The sequence below is a fragment of the Eucalyptus grandis genome, chromosome 8 (assembly GCF_016545825.1).
Source record: "Eucalyptus grandis isolate ANBG69807.140 chromosome 8, ASM1654582v1, whole genome shotgun sequence".
In the NCBI taxonomy this organism is placed as follows: Eukaryota; Viridiplantae; Streptophyta; class Magnoliopsida; order Myrtales; family Myrtaceae; genus Eucalyptus; species Eucalyptus grandis.
Genome location: NC_052619.1, coordinates 3,487,031 through 3,501,462, shown reverse-complemented (window position 1 = coordinate 3,501,462; position 14,432 = coordinate 3,487,031). Strand labels below are relative to the sequence as shown.

Here is a 14,432-nt window from a genome sequence, read left to right as displayed (position 1 = left end):
TCAAAACCTGGGCAATGGAGTTGGATGTCAGGATATCTGGCGACTTCATGTTGGTTTGTTTCACAAATATGAAGTCTCCTCCATTTTATCTTTGGGTTTGAACCTCTTACTACTCTTCCCCTGCTCCGATTTTTATGCCTCCCAACATCCAGTAGTGGAGGAACAAGTCTAGGAAGGTCATTGCATGAACAGAAGTTTTGCGCATAATAAATCTCACATCTCTTCTCAGTTTAATACATAAAGTTTCCAATTTTATATCCCCAAACCCCCTCAAAATAAATTTTAAGCAAGAAAAAAAAGGACAACTAATTTGTATAACTCGACAAACAATTGCTACCATAAATTATGTTTATTAATCTGTTAGAAAATGAGTTAACCTAATAATAACAACAAACATGTGATCTAAGAAATTGAGAGATCATAGATATTATAGTAGGTTCGACCACTTATAACTTTACGACTTATTTACAATTATAGTGAACTAAACAAATCTGATAAAATACTTGATCGTTAAATGTCCTCAACAATTAAATTATTTATAATATCAAAAGGTTAAATGATATTTATTGTTTTCAACTAAATACTTGATAGTTATTAATTCAAATATACTTGGTATTTATTTAAGGAAAAATTCCAAACATAAATCTAAAGTACCTTCATTTTCTCGCCTAGATTTGGTGAGGGCCGGATTCGCCTAAGGCTAGCGAGGCGACCCACTCCCAAATCTAGCGAGGACTAGCCTCGCTTGTAGCTTTCGAGGGTGGCCTCATTGAGGCAAGGCCATCCCTCACCGACTATTAGTGAGGGTGCCCTTAGCCAGGATGAGGTGAGGCGAGCTTGCCCAACCCTCTTTAGGCATCGTCGATGGCCAAGACAAAGAGAAAACAACAAAAAAAAAGGGTCAAATAAGATAAAAGGACAAAAATACCTTTAACCCACTGAAAAGTTGTCCTTATTTGAAATAAATTCAACTTCAAATCTTTCTTTAAAAAAAAAATAATAATACTTTAAACCTTTACTTGGAACAATATCCATTTCTAGACCCTTTCTTGAAAATTGAATACATTTCATACCCTTATTTGGAATTTTTCCTTTATTGAATTGAACACGGGTCTATTAATGAATTGAGAATTTAATTTGCAGAAATCACATTCCGTTCCATCCTGGTAACAATTAAGAATCCCTCCTTCCTCTACAAGAACTTCCTAAGGCCTACCTCATAGCATCCAAATTGAAAGAGATAAATTGAACATAAATGAATCACCCTTCCTCTCTCCATTTCGAACTATTTGTCTATAATCACCAAACAAAGAAATTGAAACCTTTTCCATTCCATTCCTTTCCATCATGCCGAACTCAACGTAAATCAACGTGACATCATCCCAATCGGGACCATTCCATTCCTTTGTCATTATGTTCATTCATTTTTAGGGACTCAGAGGACACAACAGGATGAAATGGAGGTGTCGGTTCACTTTTGGATAAATCACCTTCTCGTCATTTGTCTAAGATGGATGAACTCATTTCCGAAGACCTGGTCACGCTAATATGCGAAGTTAATCGGGAACAGTATGATACCTAATACTCAAAAGTGATTAGGGGGACCCCGTCCTCCCTCGAGAAGAGTAGATGAACTGTGAGATGATTTTTTCAGCAGAGAAATTTAGAGAATTGGGCCTTAAACAGACCGAAAGGATACAGAGCTTAGTATTGTCTTCTGCGTGGGAGTGAAGCAGCTTCCTGATAAGGAAATTATGTTACGAATAACAAAAGACTAGCACTAGAGTGCCTAAAAGATGAAAAGGTGCGTTAGCCTGCGCTTATGCGATAACAATTTGATTTCCCTTGCCAATCTGAGCACAATCCGTCATATATCCAATTGAAGAGTTACTTTCAATGACAATTGTTGGCACATCTAAAAGTTGTGACGCAGATGGACTACCTCCGGTAGGAATTAGGTGTTCCGGATGGCGAAGTCTCCCTCAGTTTGCCTTTCGTATTCATGCCACTGGTTAAACTCGGTCACAGAAACAAGACGACTTCTCCCTCAGTATGCCTTCCGTATTTACACCTCTGGTTAAACTCAATCACAGAAACAAGACGACCATCACTCGTGCAATCAATAACCGAGTTTCTAACACCTCTAGTTCCTCAAGACCGGCAAACCGTCCTCTGCAAAAGTCCCGCTGGTCACTCTCTGTGGCTTCGTTGTAGTAATGTCGAGGACGCCTCAGCATGAGAGGTAAAATTACTTAAAATCTCTATGCACATCATTCTCCTTATTACACTCTGTAGAAGGCAAGCAAAAAGCAATCCCTACGTGCATGTTTCTCCGGATTCAAACCAAAGACAAACTGCCCAAAAATCAATAATCAGATGGATATTCTTGACTGATTGATCTTTTCCCCTCATGCTGATGGGATCTCTCACGATGTTTGTGATGCTTATAAGAGCCTTCTTTCTCATCTGGAGACCTGCTTTTGTGATGGCGCTCCTCTCTATCAGAAGAGTCTCTCTTTATGATCCTCTCTCTCCGACGAACTTCTTCTGCTCCTTTTCTTGATACGTCCATCATCATCAATGGAGCTCCGTTTGCGAGAGCGCTCTTCCCCATCCAAAGAGCTTCTTACAGTTTCTTCCTTCTCCACAGAGCTTCTGTAATGGTGCTTCTCTTCTAATTCCAGCGAGCTCTTCCTATTGGAAAACTACTGATCCTGATGGCGCCTCTTGTCACGGTGATGTTCTTCCTTGGGAACTTTTGTCGTAAGAGTGATCTAATGTATCACCAGGGCTCCTTCCATGCACACAACCTTCCCTGTCCTCGGAGTTTCTTCTGTGAGTATGCTCTTCTCTGTTGCTAGAGCTTCTGTGAGATCCTTCTTCCTTATCTAACAAAACCTGTCCTCTTCTAGGGGGTGATGGAACCTGGAAAAGATATAAGATCCTGACATTCTGCTATACAAGCTTCATAATAAATGTCAGGACTCATGAAAAACTCAAAAAAGGCTACTGCTCAGATACTCTTCTTGCAAATTTCCTAAAGGAAAATGAACTCAACATGAGGCACTGCAAATTGCCATGGAATTATCACAGGAAAGTCAAAAGGGGAAAAGAAGGTCAAGCCCATTCACCAAAAGTGCGTAAACTTTGTCTCCAAGGCCAGTCACTCCGCGGAACTTAACATACCCAAATACATCCATCAAGGTGCAATGAAATACAGAAAGCTAATTATAGCCTCCTCCCCTAATGGAGTTCGAAATGTTATGCAACCCAATCACCAAACGGGCATAAACTTAGTCTCCAAGGCCAGTCGCTCCACAGGACTTAACAAACCCAAATTCATCCAGTAAGGTGCAATGAAGTACAGAAAGCTAATTACAGCTTCCTCCCACTAATGGAGTTGGAAACATTATGCCTGTTGAGGAGCAAAAGGCAAACAACAGCATGGAAACCTATACCAAGGAAAAGTATTACTAGTTCCATTTCTAACAGTACATTCAAGTAAAGAATTTCAGTAAAACCTTAGTTTAGAAGAAAGTAAAGCTAAGTGTTAAAGTTTCCACATGCCTTTATCCCAAATAAAGCCACGAAAAAGTGGATTAACTTCAAAACTGAAAAATTCCAGCTGGGTAACCTCCCACCAAATCTACAGCAACCTCGGGAATGCCACTTAACCTTCATGCTCATCCATGCCCACAAATTAAGTCCTCAAGGGTGATGGTTTCCACAAATGCCAGAAGAGTATCTTAGAAGGGGAGGGGAACAAGGATCTAGGCAGATCTATAAAGAGGCTGATTAGGCCAAGCTTATTTATGGAAATAAGGTGAAAAGGAATTCTCAACAGTGGAATTATATTTTCATGAGTAAAAAGGCGAGCACCCTTTTCATGGAAAATCCTTTCTTGTACAACAAGAATATAAAACATTTGAGCAGTGGATAATGGATGATGGAATGAATAAGGAAGTGAGCTCAATTAGTGAGGGCTAGTACCTCCATCAACGCCATCGTTCATTTAGCTGGTCCAGGTCTTAGTTTTGAATTATAGTCAGACTTAACTTAAGAAATATCACGACACTCTGGTATAGAAGTTAATGGTAAATGAAATTTCATAACTAACTCAGGAGGGCTAAAACATGCATTTCGATGGAGCTATATGCAGCATTTAGATACAACAGAGACAATACCTCAAAGCGAGACATGTAATGTCCCTCTGGAGGAGGTGGAATGCCCAGCCTCTTCAAGTCATCCAATGGGATTGGGCGACTGATCATATAATGACAATATAGAAAGAGTTAGCATCATCAAATGTGGCCCAGCTTCATCTTTGCAACAGAATACTAGGATTTTTGAAGTGTCTAAAAGGATCATAACTACTCCTCCAAATTTCGGTTGGTGAAAATGTGTGATTTTCTAGTAGCTTTCTTAATTTTTTATTGGTTACACATTTCTTCCAGTCTTTTGTCACTTAGAACATTGCAGTAGTTTTTCAACAAAACATGGCATCAGTGTTTCATAACCAACATACATCAAGTTCACATCCTATTGACATTAATCTTCAACCTAAATAAAATGGTGACTAAAAGCGGCAACCACATGAAGAAGCTCTCAAATGAGTTCTCTATACAGATTTTTATCTTAATTTTGCATGTCTTCCAATCTCCTTCGTTCTGAATCCAAATGCACTCATAGTTAGATCTCTAGGTTGACTTACAAAATGTATCTAGCTATTAGATATGATGAGAAAGGCACCCAAAAAGCTCTTAAGAAGGTGCATGGCAAAGCGTCAACGATGAGTCAACAATAAAAGCCTCATCAGCAGCATGTCATGGACTATGTCAAAGACATGAGGACCAATTCAGAAGACTCAACATTTGGCTTCTACCAAGTATCGAGCACAATGACATGCCTAGAACAAAGTAAAAGTACCTTATATGCACGTCTCATTTCTCTTTCAGTTTCATATTCAACAAAAGCATAACCTCTTGAGGCACCAGTCACTGCAAACAGGTACCCACGGAGTAAGAAATTGTAGAGCCAATACCTCGAATTTAAAGGGAGGCAGAAACAGCTATGCCGTCCAAAATGCAATCGGCTCATATGCACAGGATAAAGAATATGATAAAGCCAGTGATCCTTACTAGCTTCAAATTAGCTATCGGTAATGTTAAAAAGTTATATACACTACCGCCACTAAAGCATCTCCACAAAAAATAGGGTATCAAATAACTAAGCATATAATAAGTTAGAGATCGAGCATTGCTGCTCTGTCAAAACAGTGAGTAAAGCGCAAGCTACCAAGATTTGTTTCATATTAAGTGAAGTTTGAATTATTATCAACCTGAAGCAGTTATCATGATCTCTCCGCAAACTGAAAATCATAGAAATTACAAGAGCTAATAAGATGGTTACCAATGTGCCTAACCAAGCGCAAGTTTTTCACATGACCATACTTGCTCATAGCCTGCACAAGGGAACCCATATTGTAGGTCAATAAAGCCTAAATCAATCGAAAGACAGATAGAAAAAGCGGTAATTCAAGGTAAAATGCTCAATTTAGCAGTCGGAACCGACAAAAATACGTTTTTTAACACCAAAATTACCATATTTCAGCAAGCATTTCCGTTCCCTTCCTCGAAAACAAAAGAAGTTCCATCTCCCAACACTCCCCTCATAAATCATAAATCACGAGAACGACGCCAAGTCGAATCATTTATTTATCTCCCAAGCACTTCTCTCAAGCAGGCAGGCAGGCAGCCTGGATCGGGTGGTACGACTCCGCGTAGAACACCGAATTCAGCCTGCTGCTGCTGTTCCTGCTCATCTCCCTCTCTCCCTCTCTCTCTACTTTCTCTCTCTAGGAACAGAGTCTCCGAGGAAGACGAAAGCGCAGCAAAAACAGAGGAATATGGGAGGATGCTCTTTTTTTTTTTTTTTATGAAAGTTTATTTAGTAATCGAAAAGGTATTTTTCTTTTTCCATAAGGAAATTAATCAACCGGGTTCTGAACTTTATTAACGTCTCATCGTTTGACTTTATTAAGTTTTTATTTGCTAAATATGGGGATGCTCGTTCCTACTTTTAAAGGAACGGGGATTCATTAGGAAGACCTATGCAATGTCCATTTCATTTTTGTCCTTCTATTCATATAATATGATATCAATTATTAGGTTACTAAATGTCGATAATACAACGTCATGTTAATTTTAATTATTCATAAAAAAATTATTAGAATATAACAATGCTAAATTTTTCATAATATTTTATTAGCATTAATTATGATATAGCAATATTATATACTGTACAATATTCCATTTATCATACTGAAATATTTTCTAATCATAAATGATTATTACGTGATATTAAAATAGTATTCTGCAATTACATGGTGAATTTTACTTGTGCTTTTTAATACTTTGAAAAATAGAAACTAGAGTAACTTATTGAATCGATCGTGAAGATGGCTATTAGATATATTTTTATGGATGCTAAACTACATAATGCCTTATTAATCTAGCAATATTCTCTAATTGTCCTCATTAGTGACTAAAATCCTTTAATTTTAGTTATAAGAGTAAAGGTCTTTTATGGCCAAAATGAGATAATGGAGCTAACAGTGATATTAGTAATAAAAATGAAAGAGGTTGAGTTCCGAAAGTTATTATTGATTTTTTCCATGAAAATCAATGATTCACAAACATTTTTCTAAATATAGTTATTTGTATTGATTAAAAGAACTAGTTAATGGAATATATTTTCTCATCAATAATAATCTTTGCCTAAACATCTTATTGATGATAAAATGTTTCTCTCATTAATTCATTGTTACAAGTAATAGAAGTGAGTATATTTAGAAGTATTTCAAATTGGCGATATTTCATGAAGCCAATGCATCTAAACAATTAAAGGATTTTATGTATTTTTTCAATGAGGGTTTTTCCTTTCATCACTCTCTCTCCAAAATATATTCTCTTTTTTCTCTCTCTAGCCTTTGGGTGCGGGTGACGAAAAGCCGCTAACGGAAAGTGTCCAAAATGTTGACAAAATTCAGGAGCCATCAAGAACTTGAAAATCGAAATCGGCTGACCAAACCGACCCCTGCATTTCTCGGGCATGAGTAGACGATGACAGAGTTCGAAATTCGGCAGCAGAAGCAACCGAGCATCTTCTGAACTCTGCAGCTAGAAACGAACCACTTGCTCAAAGCCTAGAGAGGGAGGGAGGGAGAGAGACAAGGCGGTGATTTCTTTCTCGCTCGCTGTTCCGAATCCTTCGCGGTTCTCAACCAAAATATATTTCTGACTTTGATTCTTGATCGCTCCTTCCTTTTACTAAGGAAGCTATGAACTTACTCATTTAATTTTAAACTTCTCAATTTGGTCAATATAATTGTAAACATTTTAACAATTCTTCAGTGTAACCTATTTTGCCAATTTTAGTCGAAATTGACAGCCTGTATACTTATCATTTTACATGGCACGACAGATACTGGATTTTTTTTTTCTAATTTTTTATTGATTATTTTATTAATATTTTTTATTTTCTATTATTAAGGGACCGCCAGGGCTGGGGTTGCGGGACCGAATAAGGAAATAATTGTGTTTCGGATTTTGCATTGCTATAAAATGCCGATCACCTTCTCTAGTTAGTAAGCCAAGCGGATGGCACAGATTTTGGTCATCCCTCCTTGTGACTCAATAGAAATACATACTAATGATGAGGGCAATAGGGCGAGCTCATAGGTGGAAAAATCCAGAGTGAAAAATCCTTTCTTTGTCAGCACCTGTGTTGCTCGACATGGATCTTCTTTGTATTGTACATCCAAATGATATAACATCTAGAATAATGCCTTTATATGTTTATGTACAATTTCTCATTGAAATCTCTATCGCTTCATATATATCATGCGCATTTGCTTATGAAGGATAAAATATAGTATGTCTTTACCGAAGCTCAGCAAACAAAAAGTTGAGTAAAGCATCCCTGAATTCTTAGAATGGACTCGGGCAGTGCTTAATTCCTAGAGTAACCGTCATTCATGGACTATGGGGCAAGTACGACTTGTCAATAGGTCTTTTTCAAGCTAAAATTCATGGTTTGCCCCCCAACAACTGCAATGTAACCCTTATCACAGTTGCACCTATTAGCATTGTTTTAAGTTCACAGTCTTGTTCATGCACTCCTTTCCTTTTTTTTTTTTTTTTTTTTTTTTTTGGGGTGTGGGGGTGGGTGCTGCTGATTTTGAGTGTATGGATCCCTTAGAGCGTCAGGCCATTCTTATTACACTAGACAGCCCGCTTGTTGCAACCGAATAATGGAAAATTGTCCAGCGAGTCGTAAACCTATCATATGGTAGTTAGTACAATCTTGAATTTTTTTTTTTAATTTTGTCAATTTAATCCAAGACCAAAGTACCCATTTTGGTCAATTTTGGCCTAAAATCATTGAAATGGTAGTTCAGTTAGCGTCACCATCTAATGTGGCACGACCGGCACTGGCATGGACAAATTTTGGAAAAAAAATATTGTTTTTCCTACCAATAACACAATGAATGAAAAAAAAATTAAAAGAAAAGAAAAAGGAAAAAATATAATTTTTTTTTTCAAAAAGCATCCCCGTCATCGTCGATTATACTACAAAAATAGCGACATTGACTTGACCACCACATTAGCATTTTACTGGAAAAATTGATGAAAGTCTATATTAGCAAATTGTCATAAAATTTAGAACTCAATTAAAAAAATAAAATATAAAAAATTTTATAAGGGAATTGACCATCGTACAATATATTTAAGACTTTTTGAACAATTATGCCACCGAATAGCTATGGAGATAAGGGGCTCCTTGAGTGGACCAATGAAACAGCCCCACTTCCGGATGTGAAAGAAGACAGTGATGAGATGCCTCTGTTCAGGTGAACATTATGCAAGATTAAACTGTAAAACTCATCTCTTTATATTTTACTATTGTCAAGATGAATCTACACATGAGAATGTATGGAAGATGATTTGTGGAATACAGAAACTGAAGTAATTCTACTACATCTAGAATATACCAAGAGTATTATGACATATTACATATATATCACGATCATGAGAAACACAAAGTTCTTGGCTTGATGGCATCTGGAACAGCCAACATGTTTTCTTTTCAAGGACGTCCCCCTTTGACTGCAGCCATGTTTAATATAGAGGGAAAAGAAGGAATGAGTCTCACTAGAAGAAACAAAATTAATTCTCGGAAAGTAGATGATGTGAGACTGTTCTTTTTTCACGTTTTCTTTTTTTTTTTATTAAGAATGCAGGACTATTTTTTTTTTTTTAGATAGCTCATTGCCACAGCCCCTTATTATTCATGGGATATACATTTTTTTTTTTGTAATTAATTTGAATAGTACAGAGAAATTATTGGCATAATGATGAAATTACCATGATCCCCCCAACTGTAGAAAACCTTATTGACCAAGTTGTGACCATACTATGCAAATAAGTACAAGAATAGTGTCAAGTACAGAGCATTGAGATTTTGTTACTAAATCTTGCTATAAATAAGAAATTAGGCATATGCACATACTATGTTCGCGAAGATGAAATTTCATGGAGTATCAATAATCATTTGACACACAAGTGAAATCGAACATGTTACATGATTATATGACTAGAGGATATCCGTTGAATTAAGATTGTAGTGCTTTCGAGCGAGCGTAATACAATATATGATGAATGATTCACACATGTATAAACCATTCTAGAGGCAGACAACATGACAGGAAGGTTCAAGATATGGAGTAAAACGAAGACTCACACAGATGATTATACACTCTGGCACGACTAGAATACACTCCACGAGTAGCATACACTCCGGCATGATGATGATGCCTTCCCACTGCAGGGATAGCTGCATGTGCAGGACAATACAATGAAAATTGTTATGAAATATCATATACTATGTCATGAAAAGGGCCTGGTGTAAAAGGAGGACTCATGATCAAGGAAAAAATTGTCAAAAAAGTTATAAACCTATTGAATTATTGCCAATTTAATCATAAACCTTTCAATTTTACAAATTTTAAAATTTTCATATTCGGCCAATTATGGCCAGAATTTGCTGACTTGGACATCATCCATTTTACGTGATTCAATCAACACTCATGTGAACAATTTTTAAAATATTTTAATATTTTTCGAATTTTTTATTCATTATTTTCTTTTTCCTCTTTTCCTATTTTCTCTTTCCGCGATAAGGTGAGGGTCACGGCCAGACTTGCCCAGATCTGGGCAAGTGGCTTTTAGGCTTCAGCTTCCTCTTCGCAACATGAACAAAGGGCAAGAAAGTTCAACCAAATTCCCATCGAGCAAAGGAAGGTGAGATTTGAGGCGCTAATTTTTGCGAAATTGGGAAGTGAACGAGGGACGCATATTCTGGAGATTCTCGGCCAAGGAACAAGAATGAAAGTAGAGAATCAAGTGGTTCAACGCGGCTGAAGAAATCGAATTCAATGGAGATTCGAGGGGAAACCGTAGGTTGGCAGAATAAAAAGAGATTTTCGGAGTCTTCGACGAGGGAAGTTTCAATTAAAAATGGGGAAGGGAAACAAGGGTTGAAACTCGTGGGAGATGGGCAAAATTTTCTAAAAGGAAAGCAATGACTTGTGGGAATCATATCTGCCCATGATCATGCTCATCCTTGTTTCAATATTATTAATAAAATTAATTAAAAAATCTGAAAAACATTAAAATATTATTAACATCAATGCCGGTCATGTCAAGTGGGACGATTATCATCTATGTCGGCAAATTCTAGCCAAAATTGACTAGATTCAATTGACAAAAAAATGGAAAAGTTTAAGACTTAATTGGTATAGGTACAATAGGTTTAGGACTTGTTGGACAATTTTCCCTCACAATCTACAAGATCTAAATATGTAGGCAAGAAGAAACTCAATGGAAATCGTTATGAAAGATCAAACACTGCCCAAAATTATTAAATGATTCATGCAGCAAAATGTCTGAGCAACTTTAAGAAAAGCACCACAATGTATAGAACTTTATGTATGTTCTCGTGTCATGCCTTGGGAAATCCATGCCCCCCTCCATTATCGAAAGCCCAAAGCACCAAAAATAAAAATCACTTACATCCTAGCGGCTTGAATTTAGTTGAAATGGCCAAGGCACCTGGAGGGAACAAGAAGATTATAATCAAGAGCATGCAAAAATGTGATCAATAACTAATAAAAGATAAATGACATAGATGATCTCTGAACTTTATAATTTAATGTACAATGGCATCCATGAATTATTCAACTTCATCCCTAAACTTTAGTTCAATATTTAATGAAACAAAATTGTCCAAGCGATGATAAGAAAAACAGCAAGATGTATAAAATTTCCTCTATGTTCTCGTGTCTTGCTGTGTCAGCTACAGTTTCGTGGAATCATGATCCTCAATTTACGTCCTCCTCCATTTTTAGAAGCTTGGGGCACCAAAAAGAAAAATCACTTACGGCCGTACGCTCCTGGAAGGAACAGGGAAGCTATAACCAAGAGCAAGCAGAAAATGGTGGTGATAAGAAGATGATGATGATGATGTTGATGAAGGGCACCAAAAGTGCATTTTTGCTAAGAGAAGATTTGTTGTGTGCATTTTTGCATGTGTGTGTGTGTGTGTGGATGCGTGGGTGGGTGGGTATTTATAATCCCGACCTGCACATAAAACAAATTAATCAGTTGCATGATCTCCATTGAGTAAATGGAGGGAGAGAAAAACTTGAGAAGTCTAATCCAAGGAAGGAGACCTGAAAGTCTTCCATATTTGGATTTTCTACATTGAGCAAACAAAGAGTTAGAAAAAACACAAGAAGTCTAATCGAGGAAGGTGACTTGTTAGTTTCAAACTTCACATCCTTTTTCGATTCTTATTCAGTCTCTTTTTGTGGGCATCATATCATCCACATGAAGAGAGCATGCAATGTGGTGGGTTGAAAACAACCATGGGAGTACTTGACCTCGGTAAGCCTCAGCTCATAAGCTCATAAGCGCACAATTGTCCAAAATTGCATTCACGCTATGGATAATAATCTAAAATTGTTCTCATTTGAGTCATCAATCATGTGGTTTTGATACTAGTTTTGAGTCATTTTATTCCAATCATAAATTTTAGTAGACTCAAAACTTCTGCAAATAAGAATAAAACTTTCTAGCAAAGATCATGAATTGGCAAAGAGTAAGCGTAACTTTTGAGTGAATGATAAGTTCTAGCAATGTGTGAAGAGAGCTAAGCAAGACTTGAGGCTTGAGAGCAAGGTTAAATGGCAGCCAATTGTTCAATTATGTTTATGTCAACGTTACGAAATATAGCAAATATCACGAAGGGAAATCATATCAAGTTCTTGCAAGGTCTCAAAGATGTTGAAGATGAAGATATAAATAATAAAAATGCAAGAGGTTAAGGAAACAAATCTCAGAGAAGATTCTCATTGGAAAAAACTAGCTAGATCATGAACTGTCTATACCTTTGAATGTTCCACTTTGAGTAATTAAATGGTAAGAAAAAATTGAAGAAGTTTACTCAAGGAAAGAGACTTGAAAATCCCCCATCTTTGGATTTTCTACATTGCGTAAACAAAGAATAAGAAAAAACTCAAGAAGTCTAATCAAGGAAGGTGTCTTGTTAGTTTCGAAGTCCATATACCTTTTCGGTTCTTATTTGGTCTCTTTGCATGCATCATATCATCCACATGAAGAGAGCGTGTAATGTGGTGGTTGAAAACAAGCGCGGAGGTACCTAACCTTGGTAAACCTCTTATTCATAAGAGGGTGATTGTCCAAAAGCGCACTCACACTACAAATTGTAGGCTAAAATGGTCCTCATTTGAGACGTCAATCATGTGGTTTGGAGTCATTTAATTCTGGTCCACAACTTTTAGTGGACTCAAAACTTCTACAAATAAGGATAAAAGTTCCTAAGTTTGGACGGCAAGTGATTATGGTCATAGGATCTATGGTGGTAAAGTGGATCAGAGAGAGGGGGGAAGAGGGGGAGAGAGAAAGACTTTAAAAAAAAAAAAAAAGATCATAAATGGACGGAGCGAACTCAACTTGTTGACTAGCAAAGAGTAAAGCATAAATTGTGAATCAATGACAAATTTTAGCGGTATGTGAAGACTACAAAACAAGCTAACATGAGGCTTGAGAGCAAGGTTTCATGGTGTTGAGAAAACCCTATTATGTTTTTAAGTTTGACAAAACTATTCATAAATTATATCAATCTCGATAATTGCAAAAGTTATTTGTATTTCAAGTGACAGTCACGCTGAAAAAGAACGTTGATATGATCATTGAAAAGATCCTAATTGACTTAAAAAAAAAAAACTATGTGGAGCACATATAATCTTGGATATGCCAAGGTGTATAGTTTACAAGATTTACATCACTATCGTAATTGAAGTGTCTCTCAGTGTAGTCATTGTGTCGTTGACAGAGGACCTAGCAATCATTGCATGGAAGTCTTTATCTTTGAATGTTCTATATTGAGTAAATGAAGGGTAAGAAAAAACTGTAAAAGTCTACTAAAAAAAGAAGACTTGGAAGTCTTCCATCTTTGGATTTTTGAAGGAAGACTTTGAAATTCCAACCGAGAGTTACTGAGACTTGGAAGTCTTCCATCTTTGGATTTTCGACGGAAGACTTCGTAATTCTGACCGAGGGTTACCAAGACTCCCACATGTTGAGAGGCTGGTTCTTGTGCATCAAAACCTGGGCAATGGAGTTGGATGGCAGGACATATGGCGACTTCGTGTTGGTTTGTTTCACAGATATGAAGTCTCCTCCATTTTATCTTTGGGTTTGAACCTCTTACTACTCTTCCCTGCTCCGATTTTTATGCCTCCCAACATCTGGTAGTGGAGGAACAAGTCCGGGAAGGTCATCGCATGAACAGAAGTTTTGTGCACATAATAAATCTCACATCTCTTCTGAGTTAAATACATAAAGTTTCCAATTTTATATCCCCAAAGCCCCTCAAAATAAAATTTAAGCAAGAAAAGAAAAAGGACAACTAATTTGTATAACTCAACAAACAATTGCTACCGTAAATTATGTTTATTAATCTTTTAGAAAATGAGTTAACCTAATAATAACAACAAACATACGATCTACGAAATTGAGAGATCATAGATATTATAGTAGGTTTGACCACTTATAACTTTACGGCTTATTTACAATTATAGTGATATTAACTAAACAAATCTGATAAAATACTTGATCGTTAAATGTCCTCAACAATTAAATTATTTAAAATATCAAAAGGTTAAATGATATTTATTTTTTTAACTAAATACTTGATAGTTATTAATTCAAATATACTTGGTATTTATTTAAGAAAAATTCCAAACATAAATCTAAAGCACCTTCATTTTCTCGCTTAGATTTGGTGAG

The 14,432-nt window shown here is 36.6% G+C and overlaps 2 long non-coding RNA genes across 2 annotated transcripts; both read right to left on the bottom strand.

Annotated features, from left to right (window-relative positions):
* Positions 1–1,642: 1,642 nt before the first annotated feature.
* LOC104429509 lies at positions 1,643–5,994 on the bottom strand. The gene is made up of 5 exons (XR_722383.3): positions 5,601–5,994; positions 5,410–5,461; positions 4,927–4,997; positions 4,185–4,263; positions 1,643–2,925 (listed from the first exon to the last, which is right to left on the bottom strand). It is a non-coding gene; the product is annotated as an uncharacterized LOC104429509 (long non-coding RNA).
* Positions 5,995–8,928: 2,934 nt separating this feature from the next.
* Positions 8,929–11,618, bottom strand: LOC108954343. Its single transcript, XR_005546082.1, has 4 exons — positions 11,501–11,618; positions 11,133–11,171; positions 9,802–9,894; positions 8,929–9,167 (listed from the first exon to the last, which is right to left on the bottom strand). It is a non-coding gene; the product is annotated as an uncharacterized LOC108954343 (long non-coding RNA).
* Between the last annotated feature and the right edge of the window lie 2,814 nt (positions 11,619–14,432).